At 35.9% G+C, this 16,803-nt stretch overlaps 1 protein-coding gene across 6 annotated transcripts in view; it reads left to right on the forward strand.

Annotated features, from left to right (window-relative positions):
- The window catches only part of PACSIN2 (protein kinase C and casein kinase substrate in neurons 2), a 65,664-nt gene that overhangs the window by 10,029 nt on the left and 38,832 nt on the right, over positions 1-16,803 (forward strand). The window contains exon 1 of one of the 6 annotated variants that reach the window (XM_068401561.1): positions 12,517-12,640. The exons of the other annotated variants lie outside the window; for them this stretch is intronic. The gene's annotated coding sequence lies outside the window, so the exon portion shown is untranslated. Of the gene's footprint in view, positions 1-12,516; positions 12,641-16,803 lie in introns of those variants that run through there. 6 annotated transcript variants of the gene reach the window in all.

The raw sequence follows: 16,803 nt of genomic DNA on the forward strand, positions 1-16,803 counted from the left end.
TGTTGCCACTTCTTCTCAAGTGATGAGGCAAGTAACTTCAAAACCAATGACAGTCTGTGTTGCTACTAAAATGGGAAATCGGGTTCTTTCCATGGTGCCCAGCTATTTGTTTTTGCTACGTGCTGTGTGTTGGCTCTGTTTATGTGGCTCTGCTGTGACTGGAGTTGGTTCTCTGGTCCAGCAAGGAACTTTTTATTTTTGGCAGAGTAATTTTCAGCTGGATAAAGCTTAGCACCTGGCTTCATGAATAGAATCGATGGCATAGGGGTGGGTCAGGAGGGGTCACTGGGGATGTGGGAGAAGACCGGATAATCTTTGTCAGTGGAACAAATTTATACCATAATAAAGTGATCAGACCTAGGTATTGAGATGAGCAGTACAGTGAGTAATTTCTATAAAGTTGAGCTGTAAAGTGAATGTTGGATGTAAACAAGTCTTTGTATAAGTGCTTTTATAATCCCATGTATGCCAAAGATGGTCAGGATGTAATAAAGTAAGGAAAATGTAGTGTATGTAAATACAACAGTGTTGCTCATCCTAGCAGCTGAAGCTGTGCTACATGAGCTGCTTAAATACAACTGAGAAAGATTTAACACTTATTGCCTAGAGACTGTACCCTTAAACTATTTATAGTTAAAGGAATTGAAGATTCACTTAAACTTATGTTTCTTGATTTTTACCAATTTTAAATGCATGGCTGAATAGGTAATAAGTTTCAAATGATACCCATTTCATAAATTTAAAGATAAAAGTTGCTGGTTTTTTCTTGATTTTTTTGCTTAAAATATTTTAGTGTAGAAGGACCAGAAGACAGAATTGAAATACTTTTCAAAGTTGAACAAGTTCCAAGTAGAAAGGATCTAAAAGTCTTTGCCTTTTGACTTCTAAAATACTCAGTTGTAAGTAACTTAGATGTTTCTAATATGTAACACTCATATATATTCTTATGTAATGAAATACTGTACTTATTAAAAAAAAAGTGAATGCTAAATATTTTTTTGAAACTCCTAGCAGAAGATTTAAATTAATCAGTTAACACTTTATTGTTAAACCAGTTTTTGAAGAATTAGCTTTGAATTCCAACTCAATATTTAATTTCCAAAATTAAGTCAATCTTGTGGAAAGAATCAAGTGGGGTTTTTTGAGGGGAAAAATATAGGTATACATGGAACCCATGCCAGCTCTCTTATTTCCTAAACTGGAAAAACTGCTTCCCTACCTTATGCTGCGTGCTGTTGTTTTACATGGTTTTTTTTTTTTCCCTTCCACAAAAAGAATTGAATAGAATTAGTTGGATCCTCCTGTTACTTCTGTTCTATGATACTGCACAGTCTGCTTTCTTAGCTATTCTCAGCAAAGTGCTGTTTCACCTGATGTTTTTTTTTGAAGCAGGTTCACAGATCGGCTAGCAGAGAACATCCTTCCAAGAAAGCAGACTGAGCGGTATTGCAGAACACTGTGCTTTTCTTTGTTTAATTGTTCACTGCACTGAGAAAGGTGAAAGTTCATTCACTGGATATCATGAATGTCTTGTCTGTTCATTGAGGTAGGACCGAATTCATTATTTATGTTCCTAAACACAAATTTGAGGAGATGAAAGGACAATGCATATAGTTTTAAAGGATCTGTAGGTGAACCTTAAAATTGGTTTGAATTTGGCTAAGAAATCTTTTGTTGAAAGTAGTGTATAAGCAGCTGCTTCTGCTTTGGCTTGTAGTACCCTGTATCAGAGAACAATATGTGGGACTAGTCTGTATCTAACTACTGTATTTTTAGCACTTGGTTTAGATCAGGCTATTACATAGTTTCTGGTAGAATGTAAGTCCTGTGAGTTGTATCTTCTTTATAGATCTTTATAGATCTTTATAACATCTATCTTTATAGATGATCTAGATGTAGGGATTGAGTGCACCCTCAGCAAATTTGCAGATGACACCAAGCTGGGTGGGAGTGTCGATCTGCTGGAGGGTAGGAAGGCCCTACAGAGGGATCTGGACAGGTTAGATAGATGGGCCGAGACCAACGGCATGAGGTTCAACAAGAACAAGTGCCGGGTCTTACACTTCGGCCACAACAACCCCATGCAGCTCTACAGGCTGGGGGAAGAGTGGTTAGAAAGCGGCCTGGCGGAAAGAGACCTGGGGGTGCTGATCGACAGCCGGCTAAACATGAGCCAGCAGTGTGCCCAGGTGGCCAAGAAGGCCAATGGCATCCTGGCCTCTATTAGGAATAGCGTAGCCAGCCCGTCTAGGGAAGTGATCGTCCCTCTGTACTCAGCACTGGTGAGGCCGCATCTTGAATACTGTGTCCAGTTTTGGGCCCTGCACTTCAAGAAAGATGTTGAGGTGTTGGAGCGAGTCCAGAGGAGGGCGACCAAGCTGGTGAAGGGTCTGGAGGGTCTGACCTATGAGGAACGGCTGAGGGAGCTGGGGTTGTTTAGCCTGGAGAAGAGGAGGCTCCGAGGTGACCTTATTGCAGTCTACAACTACCTGAAGGGAGGTTGTAGTGAAGTGGGAGTTGGCCTCTTCTCCCGGGCAACTAGCGATAGGACAAGAGGACACAGCCTCAAGCTTCGCCAGGGGAGGTTCAGGTTGGACATCAGGAAGAATTTCTTTTCAGAAAGGGTCATTAGACATTGGAACAGGCTGCCCAGGGAGGTGGTGGAGTCACCATCTCTGGATGTGTTTAAGAAAAGACTGGACATGGCACTTAGTGCCATGGTCTAGTTGACAGGGTGGTGTAAGGGCAACGGTTGGACTCGATGATCCCTGAGGTCTCTTCCAACCTGATTGATTCTGTGATTCTGTATGGGTGTCATGAGTAAAATCTGTGCTATGCAATTTTAATCATTGTCAAGTCAGTAGCAGTTAAGTAATTGATATGTGCAAATAGATAAAACCAGAATTAATGTATATTTGTTTTATTTTAGGGTCATTCAAGACAACCTATAGCTTTTTTGCTTTAGACTTTGATTAGTCTAATAAAATATGAAGTTGTCTAACTTTCTCTAAGGATCCAGTTACCTGCGTTTTTTTACTAGCCCTGTAAAGAAACCAAAACTGCAGTTGGAGATCTTTGACATTTCTGCCCTTTTTGCCCTCCTCCCCTTTCTTGCAAAACAGGCTAGATAGGAAGCATATTTGCTTCTACATGTTATTAAGTATTACAGAAACACTTTCCTTTGTGTAATTAAGGACAAACTGTGCTAAATTTAGCGTGTAATGCCTACCAGTTTATTACAGAACAAAATTACTAGTTTTACTGTAATAATTTTAGCAGTTTTTATGGCATTTCCAAGAGAGCTGACTGCACAGTAAGGAAATATGGGAAAAATTGAATAGGTTTTGATGTTTCAAGTACATCTAAAGGTATTTCAGTTGTGCACATTTTATGTGTTTTTTGCATTTGCAGTGTTTATTTCACATTTCATACATATGGATAAAATACTACATTTTTTGAATGAATAATGCTGTACTAGTATATCTTTCGAGATACTTGTCTGAGTTGTGAATGATGTTAGTAGTTCAACTGTGAAGTTTATAAAGTTTCTACGAGATTATTAATATTCAGGGATGTGTAAAGTGTCTAATTTGGCTAGAATGCTCACTGAAATGCAATTTATTAGGTAGGAAAAAATACCATGAAAAGCTGTTGTACAAATTGGCTTTTTAAAGCTGAGATTTTATAACCATGCTTCGCTAAAAATGTCTTTTGAATTTGTCAAGGAAAAATGTATCACATGAATCTTTGAGTTAAATTTGAGCTACTTTCTCTAGTTACGCAGCTATGTTGGCCCATGAGAATTCTTGGAATGTGCAAAGAATAGCATATTGCACCTAGGCATTTTCACCAGAGCCAGCATGCATGCTCAAATTTGGAGTATTGTGAAAAATCTCAATCTGGCTATAGTATCTGCCCTAAAAGAGGAAGGAGTGAAAGTCATGTCTTCTGTGTATTTCACCATTGCCCAATTTCAAGTACTTAACTGCTTTATGTAGCTATGAATACTAAAAGAGTTGCTGGAAATCTAACTACATAAGCTTAAAAAGACTTGTTAAAATCTTGCTTCCCAGTTGGCTAACATTCTTTATGAATGTTTTTTCTGTTTTAAGGAGAAAAAAAAATATTCTTCCTCTTGGGTGAAAGACAAGTAGAGATTTGGCATAGGTGTGTCAAATGCATAAAATGAAAATGAAACACCTTGAAGTTTTGTCTAAAGCTAGCCTACTGACACTTAAATATTGAAGTAAGCAAGAACTTACCTACTTGAAAACCCACTAACAGTTTGTTATTGGATTTCTTCTGGTTTTGTCTAGAATTTAAAACTTGATGTAGAATTACTGATTATCTGTGTTACGGTGAAGGAATTCAGATGGTAACTTGCATCCAGATCCTGAAATTTTGGAATATATTCTTGGAATATTACTATTGAAACACTGTAAAAGGTAAGTTTAGAGATTTTCAGAATTTGGATAAGCTTTCAGTGCCCTTATCTTATAGGCAAAAGTGCTGGATGTGTTCTTGTCTATCTTGGACCTTGAGTCCCAAGTTTTTCACGTAGGTAAAAGAACTGTTTCTATAGCATTGTATTCTGATTATTTTGTGTCAGTGTTGTTAGTATGACTTTTTTTCCTCCTTCCTTCTACTTACATGACTTGGTGCTAGCTTCTATTGACTTCTACCTTTCCCAGACACTAGAAAATGGACAGTGGTGTTGCATTTTGATTTACATCTGTCAATTGGAATCATGTGGAGTTAGTAAAACTAATTTCAATGTTAATTTTGCTAGGACTTGGTCAAAGCTGTGAGTCAGTACTAAATCCGTTCAAATGGCATTCTTTGATGCTGCACTACTTTTAGGTTGAAAAGGATATCTTTAGAAACTTCTTTATTTGAGGAATACTGTAGGGATAAAGTTCATATATTCTCATACAAGCAATCAGGGAGAACTTAGAAAAAACACTTAGGACTCTTCTGGTATCCCGTAACACTTCTTATGTTGCAATTCTAAAGTGTTCCAGTTAGTACCAGACATTATTATTTGGAGCCTCAGAATGAAGACTAACAGAAGATTTGTGTGTCAACTACTGTAGATTCTTTTACGAAAAGCTCTCAAAGGTGGATACTGTATTCTAACAAAATGTTGGCTAGACTTACACTGGTTTGGTGTAATTAGAATTCTTCAATTTGTATAAAAATAAGAATAAACACATAAACATTTCTGAAAGAATAGTTGCCTTCCTTTGGAAGGAGTTTTAGGTGCCAGTGGTAGAAATGCAAGACTGAAATATTTTGGGTTTAGAACTTTGTTTTTTTTGGGAATGTAGTTGGGCATTTATCATTACTGACTCTCTTCACATTCTTGTGATTTGCATTGAGAATTGTAATATTGGATTGCCTATGCTCTCAGAGCAGCATTAAGCACAAGATCAGATAATTGAATATTTAGTAATTGTGTGAGGGTAACATGAGATAACAATGCCAATACTGGGGGGAGGGAGTAATAAAGAGAACAAGCCTCATGCCAATGGATGATACAATAAAAGTGTATTCATGTGATAAGAAACAGGTAGTTATACCAGGACGTAATAAGCCCAGGACAAAGACTATTTTGTTGAGTACATGTGTACCAAATGAGTGTTCTTTCAAGGATTTAGTTACTTATGTATTTGCAATTTATGTTACACAAAATGGACTGAAAACCCATATCTCTACATGAATTAGGTATAGCTTAAATTTTCTGTGTTGTACCAGAAAAATGTTATGTTACCATGAAATTTTTCTTCAGGTATTAGAATTTGTAGTTAAAGGATTAGTTAATGGCTTTGGCTGCAAGATTCAACTGTGTAGCCTTCTACTTTAGCATAAGAAAGAAGAAAAATAGACTACAATTGTATGTGTGTGCAGGAGGTAAACAAGCAAATGAAATGTAACTGACTGTGAGAATGGTGCTCTTGTGATTGTGATCTAGTTGTTATCTTCAATCGTTCAACTTCCGAAAGACATCTTGTGAATTGCTAGATACTGATTGTAGAGTCCCCATCACTGGAGGTTTTCAAGATGCGACTGGACAGGGTGCTAGATAATCTCATCTAGGCTCCCTTTCCCATGAAAGATTGGACCAGATGATCTTGCGAGGTCCCTTCCAAGCTGGGCTGGTCTGTGATTCCGTGGTCATTATAAATTGACAAATACTAAGCTGAAGTATTTCTTACGGGATTTGGTTACTGTAGCAAAGTATGGCTATTGAACACTCTTTGAAGACCTACTTGACATATTGAGTAGTCCAGCCTCATCAACTCCAAGGACTTGATCTTGTTGTCAGGATCCATGTGACCCTCACTATAATTGTCATCTTTTGCCAATCTAATAAATTATTGCATTGACTTCCCATAAAATCTAGTTTTAAAAATGTGAATAGATTTTACCTTTATTTTCTGGGAAGCTGAAAGGAAAGGGATTTTTTTCCTATTGAAAACAAAGTCTGGTAGACTGTCCTCTGTCACAGTTAACTAGCTCATTGCTTGTCTGAGTCAAATGGAGAAAAGTGTTTCCAATGCTCTGAAGTGTTACCAGTCCGGGAAGGGATCAGTAAACATTCACCACCTTTGTTTTCAAATTGGCATTTTGGGTTGGAATTATAGCTACGGGCTTTTTAAGAGTGTGGCAAATGTAAACTAGGTAATAAAATTGTTTCTCTTCCTATGAAACATCCTGAATATTCAAATTCCTTGTAGCAGTTATGAGGGGAAAAAGTAGGCAATTTGTCTGAAGGTGTTAAGAGTTGGACATGATTTCATTCTCAGTTTTCTAAGTTGCAAGGTACAAAATCAATGCACATCGTCTAAGGAATCAACTTAAGGTTATTAAGCTCTTGAATACTCTGTATAGCACACTCTTTACTAATGTTGGTTTTTTAGATGTGGTAAAATACAATTATGTTTTACGTATAATACCTGTTTTTATTTTTTTGGATGGCTCTGATGCATGAAATATACACATTTTGCCTCAGTGAAGCAGCTATTATTTTATCTTTCAGATATGGAGAGTTATAAAAGTTCTTTTGGTACAAAATGAATTCCAAGTTAAACAGAAATATTAGTATTCCTACTTCTGCTGTGAGGATAGCCTCCTTGTTACAAAAGGAAAGAAACAAACTTCGCTACAGGAATATGTGTGTGTGTGTAGCCTTCAAATAGTTGTACCAAAGGTTGTTAATACTCAATGGCAAGAAAAACCTTACAGCTGTAGTTGTACCAAAGGTTGTTAATACTCAATGGCAAGAAAAACCTTACAGCTAAACTCAATCTCTTTCATGCTTTTAGTGTTTTTTTTGAATTATACATATGTCTGAAACACTTCTTTGCATGTTGTGAAATAACCTTTATAAATCAAAATATACATCCCCCAAGTATATTTAAAAATATATATTTGAAATTACTTTGTTCTTTTGAGTGCTTTGTACCTTAAGGTACCTTAAGGACAGTTGATGGCTCTTTAAAACAACAGTGGTCAGAGACATAGCTTGATTGTGTGAAAAGAAACTTGTGGCCTTCCCAAGAACACTTACAATGAATGACTGAGGAGTTACCACGTGTGCTATTTTTTTAGTAGACCTGATGTTAGCTTTGTGGGTCTAGTAGGGCTTTTGTCAATCTGAAGTCTTCTGGATTTGGTATGCTTTGCTATTTGGGCAGATCACACTTTGCCTCTGATTTATGCTAGGAACTAAAGGGAGAACGCCTGCCCCTCCGTTAAAGCTATTGTATTTTGAAGTCATGAAAATCTAAAAATGGTGTGCGGAAACAAGAAATGAAGAGGTTTCAGGAGATTTCCTAGATGCAGGCTTACTTTTTCTAGCGCCATGATTACGTTAAGGCTTTAAGCCTTCAGAACCAGAAGTGGAAAATGCCTGTTCTTAAGTTTCACAGGTGTTCTCAGCTGAAATGGTCTTGACTTGACCTGTGACATTGAAGAGTATGGTTATGAAAAAGATCATTATATGTTACTTGTAAATATTATAAATAATATATTTTGTAGATCAGTTTTTATCACACTTCATTATCTTTACTTGTCTAAGCTTTTTCCTGCAGTATCTTAAAATCTTATATACCTCTTATTCTTCCCACTACCATATGGTAAAGGTAGTTAAATGCGAAGTTTATTATTCATTGACTAAGCACATGGCTTGGTGTTCTTATTCTTGCAGAATATTTGCTCAAATAGAAATCTTATTTTCAGTGACATCTTTAAGGCATTTCTGCATAATTGAGGCTTTCAACTTGCAGCTGTTTCAGCTGTTGAACCATTCAATCGTTTTCTTTTTTGATTCCTTTGCTGCTCAGCCTCTTAACTGACGAGCCATATGGAGATATGGCTTTGTAACCATAGTCATATGTAGACCAGTGACTCATTTCAGTAACCACAAACTATTCTAGAACATTGGCTGAGATATTGGTGTGACCAGTGACACAGAGCCCTGCCTCCATAGTGTCATAGTGCAGTTTTGTCTATATGTCATTGTCCCACCGCCTCACACCCATGCTTGGAAATAAGTGTGGTGATACCATCCTAGCTTTCAAGTCAAATACGGTGCATTCAAATCCTGGAAGACAAATATGGCGTGTAATCTATTCAGACATTCAAGCTGAATTCATAAGCACAAGATCACTAGCTCATTAGTAAAATCTTGAGTTGAAGGTGAACCCTGGTAGCACCTTTTATAAGATTGCTGAAAATTCCCCATGTGTTAAACATAGCTTTAGGCTAATGGCACAAAAACTCTGTAGTACTAAGGAGAATTATTTTCCATTCTTAGCTGGTTTTATATGTGTGTGTGCATATAAACCATATATATATGGATTATGCACAAAGTACATTTTAGAAATGTGGCTTAAGCCATTCCTTTTGAGTGTGTGCAAGTTTGATATTTTAATTCCAGAATGATTTTTTCCAGAATGATTTTTTTCCAGGGTACTAACCTTTTCTATTCTGATTACTTTACATTACTATGCATCATGCAAAAATACCAGTTGAATTCTATTTTAATTTAAAATGGGATGTTGCATTTGAATGTAATGACTCTAGACTTTCTGGAGTCTAATGTTATGCAGTTTTTCAGTTTGATTACAATGTGTAGAATGATTTGCAGTAAATTAAATAGCTTAAGAAATGTGATCACTTTATTCTGAAGCTATTTGTGACTGCTTTTCTCAGGTTATGACCATCATACCACTAGTTTGTGAGTGTAGAGGTTACTGACATATGAATTTAGATTAAGTTAGCTCATAAAGCAAAAAAGGTGTATACTTTTGCCTCTAGTAGCAATTGATTCTGGTTTTGAGAATCATTGTGGAACCATTTAAAATGCTGAAGTTACTCAGCAGCATGTTTGACAAAAAAAGGAAGTTGTGTATTAGGTGCTTTTACTAAGACTTTGCTTCAACACTCTGATCCAGTTTGGATCTGGACTGTATGTATTTTAAAAAGTAGTCTTGCATACGTGAATTTTCAACACTAGGGTTTTTCAGACTCCAAACTTGAGAGGGCACTAAATTGAACTTTGTATTATTTTACCGCTCTTCTTTCTGTCTTTTAATTGTTGCTGAGATGCAGGTTAAAGGCTGCTGTTCAAATACTCCATAGTCAGTGATGGCACAGCCTTATTAAATGAAAAAACACAGTAGTAATTGCAAGTGCAAGAGCTGGTACCTAATGGCGCCTCTTGTCCCAGTTTCCTTGAACTTCAGTCCAATTTAGATTGTAGAGTAGATGGCTGACCTACTTGTACTTCAGTCAAGCATTAGTTGAAAATGGCATGAAAAGCTTTCCTTTTCCTGAAAAGCGAGAGGAGGATGGAAAAGACTAGTCTTTTTGAGACTAGTTGACCAAATTAAGCATTCATTTCACATTATTGCATTTAGGGATTCGACATTTGAGTGATCCGTGTGTTTGAGAGATTAAGGTCAAGTAATGTGTATCCAGATCTCTGAAAATCATAAGATAGACTGGCTACTCTGTTGTGTGTGGTTTTTTTTTTTTTCTAAAGCCATAATAAGATTAGTGAAATCTTGAGAACGAAAGAAAAACTTCCACCCTTTTTTTTTTTTGCCTAACCTTGGTCTCATATGCTTGTTTTAAAGCAGCACCTTGTTTTGCACACTGAAAACTTTAGATTTTCCAATTGTGTTAGGTGTAAGTAGGTTTAAGTGTACTGTATGTGATTTTAAAAACACTCCCCCATCCCCCCCGCCGAAAAAAAAAAACCAACCCTGAACTTCTAGCTTAGCTTGTCAAATTATGTGTACAATGAAGGGTGTAAAATGAGATCTGTGATCTTAATACTTAAGAGTGATACTTCTAGGTAGCTTTGACTGATGAGTTTAGTACATGGTAAGGAACCAGTTTGTTATATTTATTTTAAAAAAAGGTGTTTTTAGGGAATATTTGATTCTACGAGGTCAGCAGCCCATGTTGTGTAGATTACTAAGTGGTAACTAAAGGTCTTCTGTCCTTGTTGCAGTAATTACCATTTCAGGACCAGAAAATTAAATTGCCTAGAAAATGAGGAGTCCTGGCTAAAGTTTATCTCAGATTCACTGAGCTGAAAATCTGTTTAAACAGAATTCAGGAGATTCTTTTTTCAGTGGCCATGTTAATGAAACTAAGTATTAAGCAACTTCTCCTCCACCTTTAACACAAGCAAACAATTTAAATGCTCCTAACTGTTCTTTAGAAGCTGGATTCAGTTTGCTTTAAAATCTGAATTAATCTTATTTATTCTGAAATATGAAATACTGTCACATGGTGTTTTCCACTGTTACAGTGTTGCATTGATTTTGAAACATTTGAACAGATCCTTTATTGTGCCTAAAGAATAATTGGTTATTTAACTTACGGGAAAGAAGGATAGTTGAAGCTAAGTGTGCCTGTTGTTTTCTTTCTACATTTATGAATTGTGTTCTGCAGAGGTCTATAAAATCTGCATCAGTTCCAGAAATGACACTGCTAAAGTAACGTATAAAGTTTATCTGACAGTAATCACAGCTTGAAAACGTTGCTTTTAAGTTGTAAGGCTATCTTTATTAGCAATTTTTACATTGATAGTGTTTTCCCCAAATATTAAACTACCCTTGAATGCATTTTGAGAATTGAGGAATGTTGCATGATGATTTGACCCTGTTTTTGTCAGCAGGGCTGTTGCAGTGAGGGGGTAATGGCTGCAGAGAGAACTGGTAATAATTGAAACTACTGTTTAGAGCTGTTTCACAGCTCTGAACTAAGCCAACAGTTATGGGGTGGTTATTTAATTTTTGTTTTAGCAAGGGTCCTGGGGTACAGTTCTGTATGAGCTTACGCTGGTCCCTTGAACAAAAGCTATACTAGCAAAACATTTCTGATGTTACATGATATTTCTGTTACTGTACGTGCGTTGAGTGGCTATCCTAGAAAGCTGGTGTTTTTGTCTAGTAGAGAATAATCTGTTCAGCCCTAAGGAGTTCTGCGTGGAAACTTGATGCCTCTGCACTGTTTTAAATTAAGTATAATATGAGAGCATTGTGGTCTGAGAAACTGAGTTATTTTACTAGGTCTTGGAGTCTTTTCCTCTATCATCTTCAATAATACCCTTCTGAGACACTATATAGGAAGGCCTGTTTTCGTTTGTGCTTTCTCTTACTTTCTCCATGATAAGTAAACCATCACTTCCCATTATTTTTTTTTTTTTAATTTACATCTCAAAAAAGTGGCAGAATAATTAATACTTGGAAGAGTGCACAGGTTCGTCTGGGTCCACCCATACAACTACCTTCCCCTGCCCCAATCAGTCTTACTAGTTTCTGCCAAGCATAATCATTTGTATCTCTCAAGAATAATAGAAGGTAGAGTATGCTGACATGTTGTTATTTACCGTTTCTAACAGTGCTTTAGTCTTTGGAAACAAATATCTGTTAGAGACAGTCTCGGGGCTAGATTTGGTCCAAATGAGGTCTCTGAATTGGTTCTCTCCTGAAGTAAAGAACAGTAGCTCCTTAATGTAACCTTCAGATTCAGGAAGAGTATCTTGTTTCACCTTAATTTAAGGGTTTAAATATGCTTCCATTCAATGCACGTCAGTATTTCATTAATTAATATTGCAGCCCCATATTTCCTGAGATGGAAAAATACAGCTTTTGACTGTGAACCACCAAAACAACACAGCTGTTTCCTAAGTGACGCATCTGCAAAATGTGCCTACGTGTTTCACTGAGGTATTTAAAAACACTGTTCTCCACCGAAGAAGCCAGTTGTATGATTAAAAATACCTTCCTTTAATATGGGCTACCTGTGGTCTTCCCTAAAGATTATAGTAAACCTGAATATTCAACTTTATGGCTATATAGAACCATTAGAAATGTGAGTGACTGAAAACCCTGTGTTAGTTTGAGTGCTGCAGCGTGGGGAAAAAAAAAATGACCTTAGCTTGAGCTACAAGGTTTTCATCAGCCCACAGGAAATGATGAAGTACACTCTGATGAGGGAATTCTCTTAGTGGAAATGGAGGTCAGGCAAAGCTGTGCAGGTACTGCAGCTCTCCGTGCAGTCATGTTGTTGAACTCCATATTTGGAAAAAATGCAAGTGAATTAAGGTGTGTCTTTTAAGGTAAGTATTTTGCAAGCAGTATATCGAATGACTTGCCAAGCAACTCTCATAGTTGCTTTTTTCCTACCAAAAATTTACTTTACTGTGTCATAGCTGATATGAAAGTATTTTTGGCCAAGTGAATGTGACATTTTGCAATGTTTGTTTGAATGTAAGGGAGTGTGTTTGATCATGTTTGAAATGAGGGTTCTGGGCTCAAGCAGTCTGATGTCTAAAACACATCTCTTTCTAGAATGGTTATTATATTACTTTTTACTTATGTACTTCTGTGGGGTTTTCTGTTTTCAAGTACAGCAGTGTTTGTGTTTTGTGGTACTTGTGTGGTCGGATGAGTACCATGGCACCTTTTATCTTCGGAAAGTTTTGATGTCTGAGGCAGTGCTTCTTGTAATGTTCTATTTTGCTTCTTAATTTTATGCCATTTTAGAACAGTTGTAGACATGTCACTTTGCAGCTACTTTGTCAGTGCAGCTGTAAATGCTGTTTCATGTTTTCTCTGCTGGAGAATACATCAGTACTGTTCCTCTGCACTACCCTTCCTTTTGCACCATTGTAAAATTCTACTTAAACTAAATATTAAGCCTGTATGCTTTAGGTATTTCCCTTAAGATTTTGCTAAAATAAGTTTTCATTATGAGTGTGTAAAACTAGCCATCTAATTCCACTAACTAAAGGGTTATTTATTTATTTATTTTTAAAGTATCTGGCATTTTAAATATTTCTTGCTAACTAAATGCTTACCAAGTGTAATTTGCAAGTTGAAGGCACGTGGTCTTGTGCCTGCTTCTTTGAAACAAACCTATCTCAATTTTATTTATTTGGAGAAGATGCCAGAATATTAAGGTCAATTTCATTTTAGGAGACTTTGACAGGACATGTGAATTAATGAGTGATGTCACAGGCACTACAAAAGCGAACATTAGAAAAGGGTGAACGCTTCTAATTAAATTGAAGCTTTTACTGCCTTTAACATTTTAATCGCTCAAACCTAAATAATGGAAACCTCTGATACTAAAAAAACCTCTTTGATCTTTTAGGTTATTTTAATTGCCAAACGGTCCTCAGTTCTTCAGATGGTTTTCTGGCAAAATTTACTCAAAGCCAATTTTGATGTGCTTTTTTTCTGCAGTGAAGAAAATGTTAGTGTGGATTTTTCCTTGATCAGAAAGACCTGAAGCTCTTAAAGAAACAAGTTTTAAATATTTTTTTATTTAGAATTTTAGTTAAATTAAAATATTTATTTTATTTATTTTTATTTAACCACTTAATACTTTACTAGCTAGCATAATACCTTGGTCTTATGGCTCTAGGTACGTTACAATCCTTTCCTGGATCTAAAATTCAAGATGTCTTTAGAATGGGAAAATTCTTCTATAATTAAAAACAGTGTTACAGAGTTGAAAATCTAAAACACAAGTGTTCTGTGACCAGAAAGTCTACTATTCTCTTATGTTGCTTCTCTTTTGTAGATCTCAACAGAAACGGGAGCATGTTTTACTTGTTTTAGTGTTTTATGGTTAGATTCTGTACCTAATGTCAGTGAAGGATACTATTCAAGTGTACTTTGTCCTGTATTTTCCCTTGTTACCTGAAGAATCTGCAGGTCGTACTCAGTACTCAGCAGGATAGCACACCTCCAAAGTTTGTTTCAAGAATTAAATATTGATTAAAGTCAGGATCAGTTAGTCTGTGTGCAAAACAATTTAATACAATCTTCATCTTATTCATTATAAAACAATCTTGAGAGATGCTTTTTTAAAAGTGGTGTTTTAGCCTAATTACAGTAATTTAAAATCCCATTATTTTACAATGTCTCCTTTTATGTTTGTAAGAACAGTCAACATAGAAATCAGTCTGAAAATTTGGAGAGAGAATTTGGAGAACAGTTGTCTCCCTTCAATGGTTACAAATTAATATACAATGAGTTTGTGATAAGATACATATTCTACAGCTTATAGAACTAAAGACATAATGCATATGGTTTGAGACTTTTCATGTGATTTAGCAGCTACTCTTATTTTTTTTTTTTCTTGTATCAAGGTCACCTTGATTTCAGCTTCAGATGTGTTACTAATTTTGCCTTTTTCTTCTTCAGAAGAATCCTGAAGGAAATGTTGCTAATAATGATTTCAATAGGGAGAATTAATTTGCCAAGAAGTGCTGTTGATCCAGGAAACAATATACAACTCTGTATAGTGTACTAAAACTACTCTAAATTGAAGATACTAATTTTTAGAGCATAGTGTACAAACAGATGAGGGGTTTTTATCCTCCAGTGGGATGAAATGGAATAGCTGAGCCTTTGGCTCCAGCTGATTCCTGTAGTGAGTACATATTTCTCCTAATCTTAAGAATTTTTTAAAATTTTAATGGTAATGCAAGAGTTTAGAAGCCTATCTTGAATACTTTAGCCTGAAAAACAAGTGCTAAATAAGGGTTAAATCAGATCCTTTATCAAACAAATTATGATGTCTGTTTAATACATATTAATTGCACAGTTCCTTCTATGCTGTATATGTGTCACATACATTATTGAGGGAAATTATAGAAGAAAATTAAGCTTTTTGGCTACTAGATGCTCTAGATAAATTTTCTCAGAACCCCTAATGTCTGTCTTGCAGGTTAATTTAAATGCATGTCATAGCTTGGCATTGGTGTTTGTTTTTTTTTTAAGACAAAATTAAAGATGACCTCTACAACAGAAAAACACTTTTAAAAAGGTATCTCTATCCTTTGAGAACTTGAGAGTGCGGTTTTTTTAAAAGGTACATTTCAATAGCTTTTAGCAGACATGTCTTTGAATTCTTAACTATGGTGGTATTTTGGTCTTTTCTGGATGTAAATACTAATACTCTCAAGTTTTAAAAAATTGTTGAAACTGGAGTTGCTTTGTGTGAGAAGAAACACTTAAGCATTATCATTTCAAAATACAAATATTAGGCAAGATCATAAAAGTTTATCTTAAATCAATATCTGAAGTTTTTGGAAGTGCTGAGAATACGATACATTTCATAGAACCTTCATTTTGTATTACATATTGTTGTCATACTTTTGGCAGAATTTCTGGCAACTGTATGCACACAATCATAATTATTTTGTTGTATTTGTCACACTTTTCTAACACTGTACACATTTGAGTTTACACCTTGATTTTCAAATCTAAAAGCTAGAATGTTCTCTGAGACTGCTTGTTTTAAAGGAGCTCGAAAAATGTGAGAATTAGATTTTACAGTAGATTCTGAAGGACAGGAAATGATCTGAGAAGGTGTTTGAGAAACAGGCTTCCAGATCTTTTAGACAGTCTATTTAACTTATTTTCTAATTATATTTGTTGCTCTGACAGCCCCCAGTCCCAAGATGTCGGTATTCAGAAGCATATTTGAGGAAACTGGATATCCTCAAATGATAATCCTCAGATTATCATGCCCTTTCTCTTCATGAAGCAGTAGGGATTAACTCCTTGTTTACATTTCTTTTCAATGTACGTTTTGAATGTGTTCAAAAATGTTACAGGCTCCATTTTTGGAGACTATAAAATAGCATGGTTGAAACTCATTATATTTAACCTTTCCATCATTTAAAACTTGTAATGAAATTTATCAATGCTCATACATTAGAGAACTGCTTAATACACCTCTTTTCTGTCTTTGTCAGTGTCAAAGGCCCTGTTTTGGCCTTTGGCATAGGCCTAACAAAGTGATGTAGGAGGAAGTACCTTGCAGTGTATTAAGTAATTGAACAGATGTATTCCCTACTTAAGGACACAGTAAGTAGCACTTTGTATTCAGACAGTATCGTTGTATTTGAAATGAAGAGCTCTGTCTTCCAAAAAGAAAAAGCAAATGCACGCTTTTTAGTTAAGAATATATGTGAAAGTGTGTCCTTGTTGAAAGACTTTCAGTAGTAACATGCTTTCCTTTTAATGACGCTTAAGTTTGTGGAGCTATTCTTCAGCAACAAGCATGACTTCAGTACCAGGTTGGAAAGGCACAGGATGACTCCTTGCCTCTGCTTGGCACTTCATGTAATCTCTACAGGTCTTTTTCTGTAACTTGCATGATGCTTAATACTCCATAATCTAAAGTTGATTGGTCTTACAGAGAAGAGGGGATGCAGGAAAAAAAAAACCCAAACCAGTACTTCAGAGATTCTGGCATGGTAAA

Source organism: Nyctibius grandis, chromosome 5 (genome assembly GCF_013368605.1).
Source record: "Nyctibius grandis isolate bNycGra1 chromosome 5, bNycGra1.pri, whole genome shotgun sequence".
Classification (NCBI taxonomy): Eukaryota; Metazoa; Chordata; class Aves; order Nyctibiiformes; family Nyctibiidae; genus Nyctibius; species Nyctibius grandis.